The 23,042-nt window shown below is 40.4% G+C and overlaps 1 long non-coding RNA gene across 1 annotated transcript; it reads left to right on the forward strand.

Moving 5' to 3' along the window:
- Positions 1-6,148: 6,148 nt before the first annotated feature.
- On the forward strand, positions 6,149-19,869 carry LOC117507933. Its single transcript, XR_004559895.1, has 3 exons — positions 6,149-6,160; positions 10,391-10,396; positions 19,783-19,869. It is a non-coding gene; the product is annotated as an uncharacterized LOC117507933 (long non-coding RNA).
- Positions 19,870-23,042: the final 3,173 nt, after the last annotated feature.

Here is a 23,042-nt window from a genome sequence, read left to right on the forward strand (position 1 = left end):
AATATATATTGAATGGAAACTTGAATATATTGAATGAACCTTGAATATATTGAATGAACCTTGAGAATTTGGAACAAAATTTCAACCCACTTCTGCCATCTGCTGTTTACACTTGGTAATGCTCAGCCAGTTCAGGTGCACTGCCTCAAAATTAATGATTCAGCAAACAACTTTATGGCAGCAGTCTTAAACAATGACGAAACAATTAACATCTTAGCAAGCACAAATCCTGCCCAATAATAGAGGTAACAAAACGAAATATTCTTCTGACACACACACACACACATATATATACTCGTATACACTAATTCCAGTTGTCCTTTTTGTGATCATTTTATTAAGAAACATACAGACAGACAAAACAATGCGCACTTAACAATCACAATTCAAATAAATAATTAAAATATTTAAGAGCTCAACAAGCCGCTCACCCCTAGATCCAGGACTTAGCCTCTTGGAGCATCTCATTTTATAAGGTTTTGGAGAGCAGAGAGCAAACATCAAGCCTTAATGACTGAACCTTTAGCTCTAGGGACTCAATCACATACATTTCTAAATGTACAATGTCCAGATATGTCACAACCCAGGGATGACAGGACTGCAAAGGGGGGGGGGGTTCCAGTGTGTAGCAAGCAGTTTTTTCACTGCTGTAAGTCCAGCACACGATGTTCGTTTTTATTTAGGTTCAGGCCCAGATTGGACAAGTCACTTAGAATTACTGTAGTGGTTGAACAAATCAACTTGCCTTCAAATAGGCTGGAGAGGTTAGAAGCAGCACTCTAAAAAATGAACCGCTGTCTCAATGAGAAAAAGTGATGTAACAGTTTGCATAGATTTTTAAAAGTTATTTCAACTTGACTGAAGTTACTGTATTTCAACTTAACTAGAGAAGTCTTGTGGCCTTAACTCAGTTGAAAGTTGAAATAACTAAGTTTAAATAACTTTAAAAATCTCTGCAAATTGTTCCAGAGATTTTTCTTGTTGAGAAAGCAGTTACTTTTTTAGAGTGTATCTTCCAAAATCTGGTGACAGTAGTTTTCTCCCAGAACATACCAAATTAAATCACAGTTGCTTTCACGGAACAAAAATTACAGTTAGGGACATAAAAGCTTCCTAGTTGTTAAATACGCTCTGTGTATAAAAGTGTAATGAAATTGTTGGTGGTCTAGGTTTCTGGATGCTAAGCCTATTAACCCAGACTTTGTTTCACTCAAATGTTGAACTCAAATCAGGACAAGAACCAGCAGAGTCTGATTACAAAGCCAGTTGTGTCTACAGCACATTTATATTAGTGTAAATAGGAATGCTGGCACATTTGGGGCATGTTTGTGCTTGTTCAGTCAGGAACATGTAAATGAGATCTTTTGTTTACATGCAATACACAGCCCAGTCTCATGTATTTTTTCGTGCCATCCATCCATCCATTTTCTTCCGCTTTATCCGGAGTCGGGTCACGGGGGCAGCAGCTCAAGCAAAGCCGCCCAGACCTCCCGATCCACCCACACCTCCCCCAGGTCTTCTGGGGAACCCCAAGGCGTTTCCAAGCCAGCCGAGAGATGTAGTCCCTCCAGCGTGTCCTGGGTCTTCCCCAAGGCCTCCTCCCAATGGGACGTGCCCGGAACACCTCTCCAGCGAGGCGTCCAGGGGGCATCCAGAAAAGATGCCAGAGCCACCTCAACTGACTCCTTTCGACGTGGAGGAGCAGCGGCTCGACTCCCGTCATTAAAAGTGCCAGATTTTCATGACACAATTTTTAAAAATGGAAATGCTAAATGGACTGAATTTATATAGCGCTTTTCCATCTGCATCAGACGCTCAAAGTGCTTTGCAATAATGCCTCACATTCACTCTGATATCAGGGTGCTGCCATACAAGACGCTCACTGCACAACGGGAGCAACTAGGGGATTAAGGACCTTGCCCAAGGGCCCTTAGTGATTTTCCGGTCAGACTGGGATTTGAACAAAGGATCCTCTGGTGTCAAGCCCAACGCTTAACCACTACACCATCACCTCCCCTAGGAGGACTGGGTTTTTTATTTTGCTATTTATAATTCTCCCCTTCTCCTAACTCTAAGCATAACCATAGTGTGTCTACTCTCCCCTAACCCTAACCATAACCCCCCAGAACTCCCCTGTCACCCCACATTTCGTGCCCCGTCATGAAAATTGCCTCATTTTCGTGCCCATCACGAACCCTTAGATTAATAGATTAATGTACTTTTTGCAATGTTGCCACAAACTGCCATGAGACTGGGTTGCAATACATGAAGTGTTGATGCAGGGTCCTGCTGGTCACCAAGGCCACTGTTGTGTTTTTGTCAAACATCTGTTTCAATTCCTCGTGACATAACATTATAAGATAGCTCTTGTTGTGTGACGAGAAACTGAAAAAGCAACTTTTTTTTTCTTTTTTTTTTTTTAAATAAAACATACCTGCAGCCAGAGCCAAGCATCTGCCCAAGATGCAATCACAGATGAGTTTTGTTTTACCTCCACCAAGGAGGTTATGTTTTTGGTCATGTCCATTTGTTTGTTGGTTGGTTGGTTTGTTAGCTGAATTACTCAAAAAATTACCAGGGGTATATCTTGGCCTAACTTAGAAGTCATTACATTTTGGTAATGATCTGGAACACCGGTCATTTTTTTTAAGGATTCTTTATCACTGCAGGATATAGGGCCAATTTCAACATTTCTGCATCTAACTTCATGAAGACGGGTCACAAAGGCTGAACAAAAATTAAGTTACAACACAACCATAATTTAGCATTTGTTTCTCCTCACTGAATAAACTTGCTATTAGAAAATAAAAAAAAACTTGTGTAGTTCATGCAGTTTCTCTTAAAGTGTCCCTGCCACGCTATGACGTTTTTACATATTCTTGAAGAATAAAAAAAGCTTTTTCCACATGTTGTCTTTGTTTTTTTTTTTTTACCATAAAATTACACTGAACAAGGATTTAGACGTTTCGTTACCCACCTGAGAATTTGAATTTACCCCCTCCGAGTTGACCTACTTTTTCGCTGCGACGGATGTGACGTCATTCGAGTAGATGTGTCACAGCGCTGCTCTGTTTACCAATACGGTTGACACGGACAGTGAAGGCATAGTGCACGATTACAGCGAAGATTTAAGTGACATATCGATTGTTTTTGAAGAAGATGAGGAAGTTTCTGATGAAGATATTAAATAATGAGGGGCTCCAAACCGTGTATGTTCCAGCCGAACGCGACAGAAAGAGAATGAAGCAACAACAACACTGTGGATGACACAGAATGGTTTGTTCACTCACCACTTTTTTATAAATGATCATTTATTCCTGGCACGGTGTGTTTGTGTATGAACAAAAATATTTCAGCAGCACAGCGTGCTTAAATTCAGGAGTTCTAAAATCACTGAAAATAATGTTTCTGTACATTCTGTATATATTTAATCATTTATAAGTCAGTTTCTTGTGATTGCTAATTCTTCACATTTTATTCAAAGCAAATGACTGCAAATCTTTATCTGAAAAGCTGTAGACCCAAATGGGATGGGGAGAAAAGATTTCTAAATAAAAGAAAATTTTACTTCTATATCTGTTGTCAAATTTTATCAGGCATAATATTGTAGAAAAATGTTTATGCTAAATGGAGACTTACCTGTCTAAAATACACATACAGAACATCTGTAATCATAAATTGTATCACATCTAATCTACTTTGAATGAACAGACATCTGACCAAAAAACAGGCTGTTCAGTTTACATGCATATGTATATTTGGAAAACACAAAAATGTCAATGTTCTGTTTTTTTCAGGTGCTCATGTGAACACAATCAGCCGACGCCACTCATAATAATTTAATAATAATAATGTATTAATTTATATAGCGCCAAATCACGACAAAGTCGCACCAAGGTGCTTCACATAATTCACAACAACACAAATTAATCTAAATTCAAAATTAAAAGCAAGAAAAGCACAGTTAAAAGATAAAACACAGTAGAATAAAAAGAAATTACAAAGCAAACACAAACAGATTAAAAAATTAATGATACGACAGTCTAAAAAAGTGGGTCTTCAGTCTTGATTTAAAAATCTCCACCGTGTCAGACTGCCGAATAACAGCAGGTAGATCATTCCAAAGAGCCGGACCACGGTAGGAAAAGGCTCTATACCCCACAGACTTTTTGTTCATCCTCGGAACACACAGAAGCCCTGCGCCCTGCGAACGCAAAGGCCTCGCAGGTACGTAGGGCTTAACCAAGTCTGCCAAGTAGGAAGGCGCCAGTCCATGAACAATTTTATAAACCAACAATAAAACTTTAAAATCCAATCTGGCAGAAACCGGTAGCCAATGAAGGGATGCCAGAATGGGAGTAATGTGGTCAAACCTTCTACTTTGTGTCAAAATTCTGGCAGCAGCATTCTGCACCAACTGAAGTCCTCGAATGCTAGACTGCGACAGACCAGAAAATAAAGCATTACAATAATCCAATCTAGAAGAGACAAATGCGTGAATCAGAGTCTCAGCATCAGCCATAGACAGGATGGGGCGAATCTTTGCTATATTTCTCAGATGAAGAATGATCTCATGATCGAGTCTCGCTGTTTCAGGGAAATTTCTGCAGTCTTGGCGGAGATGCAACATGGTGGCGAAAATCCTCAATGTGTCACACAGCTGGCTAGTTTCTTGATTGTGTGTTTGGATGCAGATATCCTCAGAGTGGCACACTATGCCTACATGATGCTCCACAGTACGAAGTCAGCACATGAAATAGAAAGTTTCATTTACATGATTTATAGGAAAAAAGTAAAAAATATTCAAATACAAAAAGAATGAACTGTTGTTTTGAACATCAATCCATGCTATTTTTTGTTGCAGAAAGTATCATCATATCACATATCGGCAATTTGTGCGGTTGTGCTGGGGACACTTGGGAAGGCACAGAAGGGTGCCACTACCAGCTTGTGTTGTATTCAAAATAAGGAGTACTTTTCCATCACCATCATCCGACTACACTGGCTTCCAGTTTCCTCCTCTGGAGTGAGGGGCTGGGCTCATCAGTGGTACCTGGTCCGCTTGGCAGCATCAGCCTCAGCTTTGTCCGTTCATGTTGGCTGCTCAGTGGAGGAGGATCATTGGTGGGGATTTCTGCTCGGTTTGGTGTTTTGCAGATCTGAAGAACCTCTTTTGCTACGTTGCTCACATAGACTGAATAAAATGTTTTTTAACAAATTGTAAAACACTTCTCATTTGAATGAAACAATGTGAAACTTATGTGAAATTGTATTTTTATTCATTTTATCATGCTATATAAAAATATACAAATAACAATGTTTTGTTTTTTCATTTTCCACATATCACATGTTGGATATGTGGCTAACTTTCTCACTGTGAATCCTCCTCTTTTCCACTAAGGAAAGTATATTCTGAACCTTGGTCTCTCTTGCTTTGTCTGCTTTTGTTGTCTCGCTGCATTTTCATTAAAATGAAGGGTTGCCACCAAAGTCCTAAAACAGAAGTTAAAACTAAATTAATAAAAACATTGCTTATATACATTAAAAATGCTGTTTGAAAGTTAGGGCGTTATTGAGATAACATAGACAACTTACCTGCAAAGCTGACCCTGATATGAGAAGGAGACTCGATCACGGGTGGCATCGGCTGACTGTGTTCACATGTTCTGTTCATTCAAAGTAGATTAGATGTGATACAATTTATGATTACAGATGTTCTGTATGTGTATTTTAGACAGGAAAGTCTCCATGTAGCATAAACATTTTTCTACAATATTATACCTGATAAAATTTGACAACAGATATAGAAGTAAAATTTTCTTTTATTTAGAAATCTTTTCCCCCCATCCCATTTGGGTCTACAGCTTTTCAGATAAAGATTTGCAATCATTTGCTTTGAATAAAAAGTGAAGAATTAGCAATCACAAGAAACTGACTTATAAATGATTAAATATATACAGAATGTACAGAAACTTACAACTCACAAACTCCTGAATTTAAGCACGCTGTGCTGCTGACATTTTTTTTCATACACAAACACACTGTGCCAAGAATAAATGATCATTAATAAGAAAGTGGTGAGTGAACAAACCATTCTGTGTCGTCCTCCACAACGCTGCTGCTGTCAGCTATCAGCTGCGCTTCATCCTCTTTCTGTCACGTTCGGCTGGAACATACGTGGTTTGGAGCCGCTCATTATTTACACCGTTAATATCTTCATCAGAAACTTCCTCATCTTCTTCAAAAACAATCGATATGTCACTTAAATCTTTGCTATAATCGTGCACTGTGCCTTCGCTGTCCGTGTCTGCTGTATTGATAAACAGAGCGGCGTAGGTAGGTCAACTCGAAGGCGGTAAATTCAAATTCTCAGATGGGTAACGAAATGTCTAAATCCTTGTCAATGTAAATTTATGGTAAAAAAACAAAGACAACATGTGGAAAAAGCTTTTTTATTCTTCAAGAATATGTAAAAACGTCATGGCGTGGCAGGGACACTTTAATAAAGAGATTTGCTGAAGATCAAAGGGTTTAACCACTGAATCTGAAACATGATGGTAGATGCGTGAAACGACGTGGAATAAGTCTCTTTGCCAAAGGGTATTCCATGTGACGTCAGTGACCCTATGGCCTTGGCGGAGGTTTGCGCTCTCCGAGTGCTTCTAGTTTTGTTTTGTTTTTGTCTCTTGTGATAGATTTTGCGTGACAAATTAGCAAAAATAATGTTCTTGTTTGCCTGAAAAAGTGCTACAGTGACATCAAGGTTCCTGTCTGGAAAGTTGAGGGATTTTCAGTTTAAATGCCCTTTGAGCTGGCACTCAGAAAAAGTGGTCCACTCTGAAAAAAGATGGTGGGTGCATCGGTTTTGCCAGAGGCGGCTAACTTCAGCTGCATACACTGTGTTCTCATTTAGAACAACTGGGGACAAAAACCGCTATACAGATACGTGACCTTTGTCTATGGTATCAATCGACCTGTTGGGCTCTCTGATGCGGAAGCTGACCAGTTACTTCATTCAAATATTTGATCAGAAATATTTCATGCAGTACCAATATATACAACACATACAAGGTGTAGTATGGCAGAGCGGGGTGGGGTATCATTTTGGGAGCACGTTCACAGATCTGCAGTTTGATGACTGGTGCTTTTTTGGGAAAACATCAGGTATGAATACACTGAAGTGTGCTGTACAAGATGTGACTGGAACACAGAATGGTGATGTGAAAAGGATCAGGTGAAAAGAGGAGAGAGTTGTTGTCAATGCCTGTTTCTGTAGCTTTCAGACCTTGTTAGAGATGAAAGATGTATTGTTCCTGACAACCCTCCTCCTCCTGGTCTTTTCTTCCTTTTTGCTCCCTACATTTACATTTAGGGCAGTTACAAATTGAATTTTTCTCAATTTGAACTTTGTATCACATTTTATTTTAATGGTACTTACATTTCTTTTGTGTGTCTTTCTTTCTTTGGACTTGTGCCAAAAATTTGAAGGTGTAACATGTCACACGGTTATCTTTATCACAGTAAGTGTTGGTCTGGGGGACATTTCACAAGAAACAAGAAAGTGAGCCATTTAGGCAGCCCACGGTCCTCTAAGGCGCAGTTGTATGTGCTGTCAGTTCTGCTTCTTATTTATTCATCTGCCAACATTACTGAGCAGGAGAGTGTAGCAGATATTGAATATGGATCAATAGATCACTCCCCAGGATGCATACTGTCAGCGAACTGAGCCCTCAGGCACATACCCAGCCTGGAGTCACATTTGCATTTGGAGACAGAAAATAACTGCTGCTTGTCAGAAGGTGGGAAGCTGTGTGTGCGTCTCATCTACACAGTTCACCAAACAAAAGTATGGAGATATACAACCCCTGGCAAAAATTATGGAATCACCTGCCTCGGAGGATGTTCATTCAGTTGTTTAATTTTGTAGAAAAAAAAAGCAGATCACAGACATGACACAAAACTAAAGTCATTTCAAATGGTAATATTTCTTAAGAAACACTATAAGAAATCAAGAAAAAAAGATTGTGGCAGTCAGTAACAGTTACTTTTTTAGACCAAGCAGAGGAAAAAAAATATGGACTCACTCAATTCTGAGGAAAAAATTATGGAATCACCCTGTAAATTTTCATCCCCAAAACTAACACCTGCATCATATCAGATCTGCTCGTTAGTCTGCATCTAAAAAGGAGTGAACACACCTTGGAAAGCTGTTGCACCAAGTGGACTGACATGAATCATGGCTCCAACACGAGAGATGTCAATTGAAACAAAGGAGAGGATTATCAAACTCTTAAAAGAGAGTAAATCATCACGCAATGTTGCAAAAGATGTTGGTTGTTCACAGTCAGCTGTGTCTAAACTCTGGACCAAATACAAACAACATGGGAAGGTTGTTAAAGGCAAATATACTGGTAGACCAAGGAAGACATCAAAGCGTCAAGACAGAAAACTTAAAGCAATATGTCTCAAAAATCGAAAAATGTACAACAAAACAAATGAGGAACGAATGGGAGGAAACTGGAGTCAACGTCTGTGACCGAACTGTAAGAAACCGCCTAAAGGAAATGGGATTTACATACAGAAAAGCTAAACGAAAGGCATCATTAACACCTAAACAGAAAAAAACAAGGTTACAATGGGCTAAGGAAAAGCAACTGTGGACTGTGGATGACTGGATGAAAGTCATATTCAGTGATGAATCTCGAATCTGCATTGGGCAAGGTGATGATGCTGGAACTTTTGTTTGGTGCCTTTCCAATGAGATTTATAAAGATGACTGCCTGAAGAGAACATGTAAATTTCCACAGTCATTGATGATATGGGGCTGCATGTCAGGTAAAGGCACTGGGGAGATGGCTGTCATTACATCATCAATAAATGCACAAGTTTATGTTGATATTTTGGACAATTGAAAGGATGTTTGGGGATGATGAAATCATTTTTCAAGATGATAATGCATCTTGCCATAGAGCAAAAACTGCAAAAACATTCCTTGCAAAAAGACACATAGGGTCAATGTCAATGAGCAAATCTGATTTGATGCAGGTGTTAATTTGGGGGATGAAAATTTACAGGGTGATTCCATAATTTTTTCCTCAGAATTGAGTGATTCCATATTTTTTTCCTCTGCTTGGTCTAAAAAAGTAACCGTTACTGACTGCCACAATCTTTTTTTCTTGATTTCTTATAGTGTTTCTTAAAGCCAGAAAGTTGCCATTTGAAATTACTTTAGTTTTGTGTCATGTCTGTGATCTGATTTTTTTCTACAAAATTAAACAACTGAATGAACATCCTCCGAGGCCGGTGATTCCATAATTTTTGCCAGGGGTTGTAGAATTAGATTTTTGTTTGTTAAATATTGCTTTTAAAAGTGTGTGTTTTTACAAAGTGTAATGACAGCTTCTCTTCACAGTGACGTGCACATGCATGGGTGTGCTACTTTATGTATGGCTGTACATGTATGTGCACACATAATCCTCTGCATTTAAACAATTGCAGCCAAGAATTGAGGGGATTTTCTTGACAATCCTATGAAATATTAACAAATGTGAGGCAATAATGTCAGTGTTCCTTCGTCTAGTGTATAATCATGATACATAGCGTCATTTATTATATGATCCTCTCTAAGTTTGTGGCTGAGCAGTGCTTGATCCAGCACACATTACCTTCAACTGTACAACATTGAATTTTATGTGACAATTCTTTTCTGTTTTATATGTCAGAGCGGAGCCCTGGGGAGTGTTTTCTGTTTTCACTGTTATCTTTCTGTCTTTTCTGCTCTCCGTGTGTTTTAACTGCAGACTGATGGTAGATAAGGAAGCCTTATAGCAACACAGCAGAATGACTGAACATCAGATGTTACAAGGTTAAGTCCCAGGTGGAAAATGGCAGTGGTTTGTTACCATGAAAGTGCACTGACCCACAGCAGTCAATGTGACAAAGAGATTTGAAAAAACAGTAATAAAAAAAAAACTGGAGAAGATGGTTTACTTCAAATTACCAAAGAGAGAGGAAAAAGGGGGGAAAAAATGTTTGTGCAATAACTTCTAATTCAGTTTACAAGGACTTTGTAATCTTTGCAAGACAAGCAGATTATTGCCCATGATTATGTTTTGTTTTTGGAGCACTAAAAGTCCAAAAATAGTTTAAATCTACAGTGTGTAGGATTTAGCATCATCGACTGGTGAGGTTGCAGGTTACAATATGCAGTCACAGCTCTCAAGTTTATTTCCCTTCATGCTTTTGTGTTTAGATAAGCAATATGTACGAGCTTCCATTTAATTAAAAAAAGAGGCTTATCAAACTTGTTAGCCTACATAAGCAACCAAAAGACAGTAGGGAAGCAACCACCGATTCCTCTTGATCTCTTCACCAATATCTATCTATGAAGCAAGAAGTGTCTGTGTGAGTGCAAGTATGTGGCTCACATATCTTTCTGTTTGTCAGATCAGCCTCAGCTTTCGGATATGGCTTGTGCATAACATGATGATGTACATCCTTTATTATGAAAATTTGGGAAATTAATTTTCAAAACCTTGATTTTGAAACCTTTATTTTGATCAACATTGAAGCATTCCTACTTCCAAAATGGTGACTCGCTGATGTGACTGGTAGCAAAGTTAAACAACATCAGATAGTTCATGTTGCTCACACCATTTCACAATAACACGTTTAATGCCAGCATCCCAGCAAATACCTTTACTGTGAAACGCATGCTGTCAGTGTTCCTTGCTACTGAGTTTAACTTGACAAAACTGAGGAGACAGCTAAAATCCGTTTTTTGCCAACACTAACAATTTTCACACTATTTGTACAATGTTTCAGTAAGTACATAAGCTGAGTAAAATCTTATATTTTCCCACAATTTGTACAACATTTCAGTAAGTACATAAGCTGAATAAAATATATTTGCTGTGAGTTCAAGTTTAAATGTACAGCAATTCATACGCAATTCGGAGCATTCTGAGAGCGTTCGAAGGGCTGTTCAAATTGATGTGGCATGTGGAGTCCTGGCCGAATGTCACAACCTTGCCTGCACCAGTGGTGAGCACAGATAACCGAAAAATTAACTTCGATAACAGATAATCAGATAACTGAAAAGTTATCTTTTATAAAGCTAAACCGGTAAACCACCCAAAATGTATCGGAAGTTACAGATAACCGATAAATTCCATTATTATCACTTTACTGGGGCGTTGTTAGGCCGGTAGCGTAGAGTTACATCAACGCTACCTGGCTATACCCGCCTGCTGTGCGTAAAGAAATGACGTCATAGTGTGCGCGCAGCCCAAGAACTGTCCGCAGAGGAAAACATAAAAAGGCGAGAAGTGTGTGTTGGTCCCAATATGGATATTCTGGATGATTTTCTCATGGAAAGTACGACAATGAACAGCAGCCAAAGCAGCCAGCTTGAGGACGCACTGCCGAATTTGTAAGAGCAGTGCGCGCCAGCCGACATGACAAAAGTTAAAGTGAGCCAACTTTTTATGTACGCATTACGTGTTGTGTATCTCAGTAAAGTGATAATAATGCAAATAACATGCTGTTGTATTAGTATTGTCTCTGGTACACTTGCAACTACTAACAAGCTGATTTTGAGTTTTAACACCATGATCACTTCTGGTAGCATCAAAGGCAATGACAGACACAAACAATGAATCAGCATTTCTGCCTCTGAGCATCCTGCCCCCTGCTGGAAGCTCCTGTTTACTACATGGCTTCCAGCACAGAAGCAGCTGAGAGGAGCCACAAAGCTCAACTGTCTACTCAATCACTATGCTGCCGTCAGGCAGAGGGCTTGGAAAATAAAGCAGTGCTGAGTTATGGTTTGGTGTATAAATAAAATGAATACTGATAGAATAACTCCATTAATGTCAATTCTGTCATTTGTATAAAGTTAAAATATAACATATATCTTTTAATGTTGAATAATTCAGTAATTCTGAAGTTTTGTAACAAACACAGACAGATGGCAAAGGATTCTGGGTAAAATGTGCCTCCACTAAGACTGATTGGTTGACTCATTCATTATGTAAACCAACACATTAATGTGAGGTGTGTCGTGTGTTGGTGTTTACAGATGAATGTGCTTTTGTAAAATATGCCATTTTTTATTTGTAAAAAAAGGCATTTTCAAAAAAAAAAAAAGCCAAGTTGTAATTAAATAACTGTCTGATATAACTGGTGTCAAAATAAATGGAACACTGCCATGATCTACTGGTGCCAGTGCGAGTTTTGGCCCTTTTTCTGCTGAATTGCACGTCCTGCATCGTTTAGTATACATGGAGTAACGAGCTGTGTTTAACATCTCACGACCATCTCCTGATCGCCGATCGTATGGTCAGATGAAAATCAAGCCTCTTTGATATTCTGGTTGGCCATCGTGGGGGTATCCTGCTGCTGAAGCGCTACAACTGTCCAACCTCTCGCACTGTGCCTGTGCAAAAACCGCAGACCTGTCTTGTAATGTTTTTTTTTTTTAACTTTGATGTCTCCCATCATGAGTTTTTGTAAAAAATAAGAAATGTAAATTAAGTTTGAAAAAAAAAGCTTCTGTTAAGTTTTGCTTCTGGAAACATGAGTCTGATGTGTGGTTTCTGAACATACAATGTGTGTGAGAACATAAATCGTGCGCTCTGAACTTTTACACTGTGCGGTTCTATTGTACAGTTTGAGCTGGAATCAAGTACAGTGATTGAAAATATCAGCCCAGCTTCTGGACGAATACTGCCATGAAGACTACTGGCCAGTAGATGGCAGGAGAGACCGTGAAAACTTGCCAAAACAAAATTCCAGATCATCTGTGTCTGCTACGTTAAGATGCGTGGAATTTAATAAAGGCAAATACAATAACAACGTCTATAAACCCAGAAAATGTATTCACAACAGTTTTAGGCACTAGAATTTAATGTTGTTGTCCGTGGAGCCTGATCAGAGTGTCTGAAATGCATTTCTCCTGTCGTTGAATGTACTGAGATTACTCTATCATACCCATAATGCACTGAGCACAGCATGTCCACACTAAAACCTTAAAAATTAGTGCATTATTTTAAAACTAAAACATATATCTGATATTTTCACTTTATAAAACTTCAGACATGACATTAATTGAAATAACTTGTCCGAAATTAGTTTGGTTAAAATTTGAACCATAAGTTAAAAATGTATGTCTCTGGATAACTTGGGTGATATTGCCCGCGTATCACTATGGGGTTAAAAGAAATGAGGTTTTTCTTTTTCCTTTTCCTCTTTTTGGTGACCAGTTCTCCTTTGCCTGCAGAGGATAGAGCAGTTTCTTCTAGAAGCAGCTCTCCTCTGTTTGTAGAGGGTGATACTACACATTTGCTACAAAACATTTAACAGGTTGGTGCGCAACTGATTTAAAAATTTATAAATGTTTGTAGTTGTTAAGGTTTGCTTACCATGTTAACTGTATAAAAATTATTGGACAGATAATTAGTCTGATAATGGTTTTCAAAGTTATCTGAAAAGATAATCCGATAATGAAAACATTATCTTTGATAAATATCGGTTATTGGATTATCGGAACTGTGCCCACCACTGGCCTGCACACACCTACTCGTCACACAAGAGCACAAATGAGCCTGAATTCCACATGAACTACATTCGGACAAATCTGAGCTGCATTCGAAATCTTCATACAGCATTCATGAGTGCAGTCCACACAGTCAGGCATATTTGTGTGGCCAGCTCCAATGTATGGCACATACACAGCACGGCATTCGAAGTGGGGAAAGGCCTCTGGCGATCACATGGCCTCCTGCGCCTTTCAGTCTGGCCGGAATAACAGCTGATCGAAACACTGAGCGTATGTGAGGCTGGACCATCCACACATCCCACTGCACATGTGTGTGGTCAGAACAGCTCACTCAAGCACTGTGTGTACATCAGGCTGGACCATCCACACACCCCGCTGTGCGTGCATGTGCTCATAACAGCTGACTACAGCTTGCTCTGCCACGCCCCTCCCCTAAACAGCTGATTTCCAGAGAGAGAGAGAGAGAGTGTGTGTGTGTGTTGGGGGGAAGCAGCCAACCCATGAACTGACATGTAATCAGTTCATGGGTTGGATGCCATTTGACATCCAGCAGTGGGACACGGCAGGTCTTCAGAAATTTGGAAGACAGTGCTCGCTCTGCTGCACCCCTCCTCTTGCTTGCTTTCCACCCAAACCGCAGGTGGCATATATGGCATTGGAGCTGCATTCTGCATATTCCTGCCATGATGTTTCCTGCTGTGTTCTTTTTATTCTTTGTCTTTTTATTTTATTTTTGTGTTGCGTCATTCGACCTCCACTCTGGGTAGTCAACCAGAATTCGGGAGCTGCTGCACTTCGAATGTGCGTGACTCATTCGAGGTGGCTTCAACACACATTCTGGGTATTCGTATGGCATTCATACACAGCTGTACGAATGTCTGTCCCTCACGAATGTGGTTCTAAAAAAATTGGCTGTTTTTAGTGTTGCCAGATGTACAATAATTATCGTATTTGTAGGATAGTTTTGCCCTCTGTACGATGTACGATCAGTAATGGGAAAAAATCCAAAATGTACGATAATTTCAGTTGGTTGCCCAAACATGCATCTGTCTCTGACACCCAAGAATCATTTTGCAGGTGTTGCACTCAGGCGGCATCAAAGACACACCACACACAGGGCTGCTGCTAGCTTTGGCCAGCCCGGGACAAAGTAATTTGAAAGCCCACCCCCTCTCCATACAAAGTAACGAGTTCCCAATTCTCGGCCCTGCCCCTCCCTCCCTGGGCCCGAGACAACTGACCTTTTTTTTTTTTTACAAAACTTTATTTCAACAAATGCAATAACAAACGAACAAAACACAAGGGCAAAGAGATATACAAGAAAAATAAAAAAAGTTCAAGTTCCTTATGGAGGTGTCAACATTTTTTCTGTGTTCAACAAAATAGTTCGTTTTCACTTCACACTTTCTTTACATTTGTAACTTTTTTTTATGATTGAGAAGTTGTGCAACACAGTGCATTTTTTTTTAAAGATTAATGATAAACACACAAAGTACAAAGGTATGCCAAGGGTCAACGAATAAAGAAAAACATAAAATAAATAAATATGTAGACTGTTTTGGCTGCACATGCGCACATACGTAGCTTAGCCCACCCCCGTCACCATCACTACACACACAACTTTTGAGCCTAGCAGCTAGTCTGGTAATTAACACGTTTGTGTCCCTTCACAGAAAAAAAAAATCTTTCTAGTCTGGTAGTGCATTTGCTTGTGCCTTTGCGTTCTTTTTGTGCCATAGTTTCCCCATTACTATAGGGATATTGTGAATTACTGTTTAAAAATGTGACATAAAATTCTTTGGAAATTAAAAAAAACAAACAAAAAATGCTAAAATAGCTACGTTGTATGCGTTTTGTTTGTGTACGATAATTTCTCCCAAAATACGATAATTTTGAGGTTTTGGTATGATAGTTGCGTATTTCCTATCTGGCAACACTGGCTGTTTTTCTCATTTAGGCTCATTCGTGCTTCATGGGTGCTCACTCATGCTAAGTGTGATGGGACCTTGACCAAGTTGAGATGGATGATACATAAAACAACTATTCAGTTTCTGACATCAAATGTTAAAGAATTGTTTTACAATCTGCATAATGGTCAGGTTCCACACCAACAACCAGGCAGGCAAGTAGAAAGTTGGAAATAGCATATCATTATTTGGAGAAATTATATTCGGATATACCTGATTGACTGCTACTGCTTCTTTTTTGTTGTTGATCCATTTGCCTACATTTCTCTAAAGAGGCAGAATGGTTAAGGAAAACACCAATTTAGGTAGCCACAAAGTTCACAAGAGCCAGTGGAGAGCTAGCCCCACTCATGTGCTAGCAAACGCCACCAAAGACAGACTAAAATGCCAACACTGCCTCCAAGTGGACAACAGGAGGCGTGACACTCCTCTTGTTGGTCAGGACTGTGTGTACTCTGTTTTGTGTTGGACAGGAATTTAATTTTTTTTGAGTGGTACAAATCATTTTGTGTCATCTTATTGTTTTGTAAATAGTTGTAAAAAAAACACCTGAAGCATTTGCTATATGTTAATGTACAGTAAATAGTTGTATCTAACTTTGTTGTTTCTACATTTGCACATATGTTTTTGAAATTTACATTTACATCCTAAGTTATAAAAATGGTTTGTTAAACATGTTTGTTGTTTTCACAGTAAACAAAAAACTTTTTTCAATTCGGATTTTCTGTTTTTGTGTGGTAATTTAAGTTAATTGTGTTAATACACTATGTCAGAATGAACAAAAAACTGTAAAGTCACACAGGTGAAGTTGTGCTGAAAAAATGACACCAAACAAGACAAAGTAAAGAGTTTTTATGGTAAATTATGAAGGTAAAACCAAAAGTAGTAAAAAAAAACGGCCAATTTTACCCTGGACCCCAGAGGGTTAAGCTTTTGCCTGGCAAGTTGTTAACATAGCCATTTCATTTTTGGCACAGCACGGGGGTGTAAAACAACCTAACAACCCCCACCCCGTCAGAGGTGGAAAAGGCGTAATCTGAAATGTTGAGGTTATAACTTCATATACTCATACCATGTAGCCAGCATTAGCACAGGATTGTAGTGGCATTGTTGTACAACATGTAAAAATCAACCTGGTCTCACGGCAAGTCGTGATTCAGCAGCACAAAATATACATAAATCTACTGGTTCGTGATATTGTGATGAAAAGTGCCTAATTTCATGTCACAGCAGCACAAATTCATTCTAATTCATTCCGTGATGGCTGCACAAAATTAAAAGTGAAGCGGGGGGGTCGGGGTGGTTATGTTAGGGTTGGGTGAAGGAGTAGGATTAGGTTATGGTTAAGGTTAGGGTTGGGGGTAGGAGTAGAGTTAGATTAGTGAGTTAAAAAAATCCCTGTCATGAAAATGTGACTCATTTCATGTCGGGAGGATGGAAACCCCCCCCCCCAAAAAAAACAAAAACGTGAGACTGGGCTGGAAAAAATATGTTTGCATGTGAGTGTCATTTGCTTCTTACTCATCTTCAAAATCACTGTCACCACCCATAGATTAAATTAACTGTTGACAAATAATTCTTGTGAAATTAAAATAAAAGTCTTGTCTTGTGGGTTTCTTCACTTTTCTCATCTATTGTATTTATTCATTTACTGTCTGCCAATCACCACATGGTGCCTTACTGGTTAGCGCTGTTACCTCACAGCTAGAAGGTCATGGGATCACAACCCACCTGGTCCTGTCTGTGTGGAGTTTGCATGCTCTCCACCTGCCTAAAGCCCTGGTCACAACCCACTGTGCGTTTTTTTTCGCCGTACGTCTTCTGCGGATGCCACAGCCACTACGTTTTGTGAAAACGTACGGCGGCAGTAGCAAGAGGAGGGAGGGAGTACGTTCAACGCACGTCTCTAGGAGTGTAAGGATAAAGAGAGTTGACAATAAAGCAATGTATGTGTGTGGGGTCGCTTTTCTTTTTTATGAGCGGGACCGGAGCGGCAGGTGTTTTTCGGCGTTGGCGATGCATGAGCATGTCCAGCCTGCAGCGGTCAGTTGTACGAGTGTTTACTTGCCTCGAAAAGTTACAGCTAGTTATCAGACTGAAGCTGTGGAGTGTGTGTTGCTGAAGTTTGGAAATAAAGTCCAAGTTCAAGTGAGAAGCTGCGTCGTGCATGCAAGTCTGTCGGCCTCCATAGTATGTGGTGAGTACCATAATCCGTACTGCCTACGTATGGATTTGGTTAATTCAATAGTAATTGAATGAAAATGTGCTGCTTTGAATCCGTACTGAGGCAGTACTCACAATGTGCATCATCTGTACTGCTGGTGAATCCGCAGCCTGACCGCAGTGAAAGTTCTGCATGTACTAAAACCTCTACGGCGTGTCTGCGTGTGTCTGTGTGCTCCTAAAGTCGTACTAAGGCAGTACTTACGATGTACGGATCTCCAAATTTAGCCCACGTTTTTGCAAGTAGACTGCATGCACGTGCAAGTATGGTGGGTTGTGACCATGGCTTAAGGGAGTTCCCTCCCGGTGTTCTGGTTTCCTCCTACATCCAAAGACATGCAGGTTAGGTGAATCAATGACACAAAACTGACCGCAAATATGCATGCCTATGTGAATGTGTTTGTCTGTCTGTATGTGGCCCTGCAGCGGACTGGCATGAGGCAGGGTACACCCTGGACAGGACACCAGTCTATGGCACAATACAATAAATACTTAAAATATTGAAAATTACTCTAAAGACACATATCACTGACTTAAAATACTTTAAAGACACATACTACTGACTTAAAATACTTTAAAGACACATCACTAACTTAAAATACTTTAAAGACACACATCACTAACTTAAAATACTTTAAAGACACACATTACTTACTTAAAATACCTTATAGACACATACCACTGACTTAAAATACTTTAAAGACACACATCACTTACTTAAAATACTTTAAAGACACACATCACTTACTTAAAATACTTTAAAGACACACTTCACTAACTTAAAATACTTTAAAGACACATACCACTGACTTAAAATACTTTAAAGACATATACCACCGAATATCCATCTGACACATAGCTTTAATATTTTCTATCTCTGCCAAACATTGTAATTGGGTGTATTTTCAGCCATGAAAGTCGAGAAGAAGGTCTGAACCAAGGCTCATGTTTGAATACTCTTAGTCTGGTTAGTTTGGTTTTACAATGCATTGTTGTGGTCAGACAAAAGAACTTTTCATGACGTACCTACATATTAACAACCGAGTCTCATGGCATGTCATGATTCATCAGCAAGAAATAACAATTTATTGATTTGTGATATTGTCACAAAAGAGCCTCATTTTTGTCATGGCAGCACAAATTCATTCTCATACATTCTGTGATGGCTGCACGAAATCAAAAGTGAAGCGGGGAGGGGTGGGGGGTCGGGGTGGTTATGGTTAGGGTTAAGGGAAGGAGTAGGATTAGGTTATGGTTAAGGTTAGGGTTGGGGGTAGGAGTAGGGTTAGTAATAGTGAATTAAAAAACAAAAAAACATGAGACTGGGCTTAACGGTATCATCTATGCAGGCTGTCTCCACATGCTTGATATTGATCGTCCTATAGACATGTATGTGTCTAATGCCAGCTTGTTGTATTTGAACACATACAAACTAGTCCGGACAAATGAATGAGCTACTGCACTGTTACTGTGAAGTGCATTTGCTATGTAAAGAATGAGGATGATGGGCACAAAAAATGACAGTTGTGTTGGTTGGAAATTAGCAATGACACCTGCACTGTGCTGGGTACTGCTTTGCACCAGGTGTGATGACAAGTGCACCGGTTCACAAAACTTGTGTATTTACTGTATGTCATGTAATAAAAAAGGAGACAAATATAACTTTGCTTTCTATAAAAGAATGACCACCTGCACGGTCACACCACTTGGCAAAAGTCAAGAAAGTTTTTTTTTTTTTTTTTTTTCCTTGAGTGTATTGGACTCCCAGACACCTCTGTTCTACCAGCAGTTGGTTCAGGGCAGCAATGGGAAAACACAATGCACACACTCTGTCCTCAAACATTAATATTTCAGGGTAATTCTTTCTATGCTTGTACTCCAGTGTGCACGGAGTCTGTACAAAGCCACCTTGAGCCGGAGCACAAAGCTTCAGAGGCTGCTTGCTTCAAACGGGCTCCATTCGCATCAACACACAAGTGCATTTTCACTGATTACACTTTGTTTTCACTGCAGTTTATGAATTACTCAGACCAGCCATACCACATTCAAAATCACTTAAATCCCCCTTTTTCCCCATTCTGATGCTTGGTTTGAACTTCAGCAAGTCATCTTCATGACATCTAGATGCCTAAATGCATTGAGCTATTTGTATTAACAGCCAATTGATGGGTGTACCTAATAAAGTGGCCAGGTGAGCGTCTATTAAATTGCTGAAATGATGTAGAACAAGCCCTCTTTAAAGCGTCACATCTGTTTGGCCTTGAGTTAGTACTACATGGGGTCATTGCAAATGCAAATGGTGTGACAAGTAATTTGGTAAAATTTTTTCTTTGTAAATAAGTAAATATATTTCTACAGTTGAGTAATTGGTTGCAGTGCAACACAAAAACATGATTAACTCCTCTGTACATGGCCAATTCACAACTGCACCATTATACTTCGTTATCCTCTTAAATAACACAACACAAAAATGGTCTGATATATTCGTATAGAACACAATTTATGAAATAAATCAAACTTTGAAAGTGTAGGGATAGACAAAAAAAAAAAAAACACCCAGTCAGACATGAAATGGAGAGATGAGGCAAAAAAGTGTAATGAACCTCTGATTTTGGGTTAAGTGTTGATGCTGAGTCAATAGAACAATGTTGTCAATGATGCAGAACGTGTGTACCATGAATCCCTCCTCCTGTCCCACACCCAACTCTGTCTGCCTGCATGTCTGATTATGGTCCTTGATTGCAAGTGACAGTGTGCAGATTGAGTTGCACAGCCTCTGTAATTCTCTCTATTAATGAGTTGCGCTCCACACTGCTGCCCCGGACCCCATCTATTAATCACAATTTGTCATCTGTCTTGTGCTCTCCATGCCCTCCCTTCCTGTCTCTCCCCTCTTCTCCTCTAACCACACTATCCCTCCTCCACCTGTCCCATACCTGCACAGCTACTGCCTCCAATTCCTTCATCTCCTCTTGACTTCCTTCACAGTGATGCACAACACTCGTCTTTCAGTTTGCTGTCATTCTCTGTGTTGTTCTTGTCTCTGCACCTGTTTCCTTCCCTGATGTTTTCACTTGCCTTTCCATCTTCAGCCCCCCGCACTCTCCCATCCACAGCGTGGTCAAGCATACTGAGTGGCTTTTCTCCCTCACATGCACATTCTAATTCTGCCAGTGCGCCACGGTTAAGTAAGCACTCTCACATCGGTAAATAATGATTTATCACCTGCAATTCATATCTGCACTTTAGTTATTACATATTTTTGTCACAGATGTGTGACAAATTAAATATACAAGTACTGGCCAATATTTACTTAATGATGTTTAATTTGTCTCCTCGTCAGTGGCGTTTGTAAAAAATATAAAGTTTGTGGTTTGGTTTGAATGTTTGAGAATGCAAGTTTGAAACTGTATCAATAAAATAATAGTGATGTGTGAGTACGTAAGTTTTTCTGTATTGTGGGAGTGAAACAGAGAAAGAATGAAAGTAGAGGAGAAAGGGATTGGCTGTAACAATTTATGCTCATTGTAACTGTTAAATTCACTTAATTGTTATGTGTGGACGCGGATTGAGGAGCGAACCTGCGTCAGACAGGACCCAGCGCTAAAAATAACCAGAAAGCGGTTCCAAACAAAAACTATTTATTATACACCTGTGTTTAAAAGTGTAAAAACATAAAAAACAACGTCCCTCTGGTGGAGTGATCCGCGGCTCGCTCTCCAGCGCCCGCAAGGATTAAAGCCGGCGCTCCTGGACTTCCTACCACCGCCAAACACCCCCCAGGTGGACACGACAAACTGATTCTCTGTGAAGCAAAGAGACGGTGAGGTAAGTCAACAGATACAACTATATCTTCTAATAAACACACGCTGCCAGCAACACACTCAGGTCAGTGTTCCTTTTTTTTTTACTTTATGCAAATGAGCAGCTTCTCACAACAAGTGGAGGATCACTTATCCTTCACGCCACAGCAGTAAGAAGCAAACTGCGCAATTCTCTTTACAATTCCAGTATACTGTGTAACAAAACACCAAGTTACTATCAACAAGTACCTAAACACTTAATTACCTTTCGTGTGTGCTGACAGCATGTGTCCTCACCCCTCCCTGCTTCACGGGCTCGATGTGTCAAACCCAGGCGCGGTCCTCAGCGTCTCACAAACGAACGTCACAAGGTCGAGTTCCCGGCAGTTCTGCTTGAATCACACATGACTTAAATGCAGAACGCCATCCAATTATCTGCTTCAGCTGCAAGTCATCCAGGTTGCACGTGAGCACCAAGCACAGGTGCTTTCCATGATGTTGATGAGGGTGAAGACTCTTCAGCCAGCACCTTCTTCACAGACAAATCAGCCCTCATGCCACCTGGAGAGCAAAGAAAAGAAAAGAACACCAAAACATCCAGCCACGCCCCCCCAACACACAACAGTACCCCCCCATCAACGGGAAGCCTCCCGGCGACCGAACAGACCAGGCCCGAGAACAGCCCCTCCCTCCGGGGTCCACATCAGGAAGCAGACGGCAAGACAGGCACCGCAGCTGGAAGGCCGGCTGGAATCAACAAAAGCCCCAAAACATTCCCCAGAACAAATCCACTCACACAAAAAAAACATAAAACCCACCCAAAACCTCCCCAGGGGACCGTCCCATCAAACCCCGGGAGGAAAAGAAAAACTCCAAAACACAAAAACCCAACACAGTCCCACAACACAGTGCAAACGTAGATGCATAAAAGAAAAATAACAAACAACCCCCCCAGAATGACCTGCAGAGCCCAACCCCCCCTCAGAAGGCCTTCATTGCCAGTTCCAGGAGGAACAGCCAAAACCGTGATCCCACAAAGGTCCCCAGGTATACATGGAGTGAAACGGTGCCCCCCAGGGGACCATATCATCAACCCCAGGAGGCACCCTCCCCACAACCCCGGAACCCCAGATCCGGTCACCCTTGGCCGGCCGGTCCCAAGCCAATTCCCCCCCCAGAGGACCGTCCCATCAACCCTGGAGGCGGAACCCGGAAGGAAACAAAATAAAACCAAAAACCAACCCCCGGAGGACAACCAAAAACAACCCCGGGGGGATATAAAACGACCATAAACCCCGTTGCCCTCCCCGGCACCCCGAAAGAGCCCAGGTCCCTCCCAGAGCCCTTTGGCGGCTCTATTTTGGCAAACGGCTCAAAATAGTAAGCCAGAGAAGGGAACAGGTAAAAACTAACCCAGCTCCAACCCCAAAGCGCAGCGGAGAACCGGAAATACGTCCGGTGCCCCAACTCGACCATACCCCAGCCACCCGG

Source organism: Thalassophryne amazonica, chromosome 3 (assembly GCF_902500255.1).
Source record: "Thalassophryne amazonica chromosome 3, fThaAma1.1, whole genome shotgun sequence".
NCBI lineage: Eukaryota > Metazoa > Chordata > Actinopteri > Batrachoidiformes > Batrachoididae > Thalassophryne > Thalassophryne amazonica.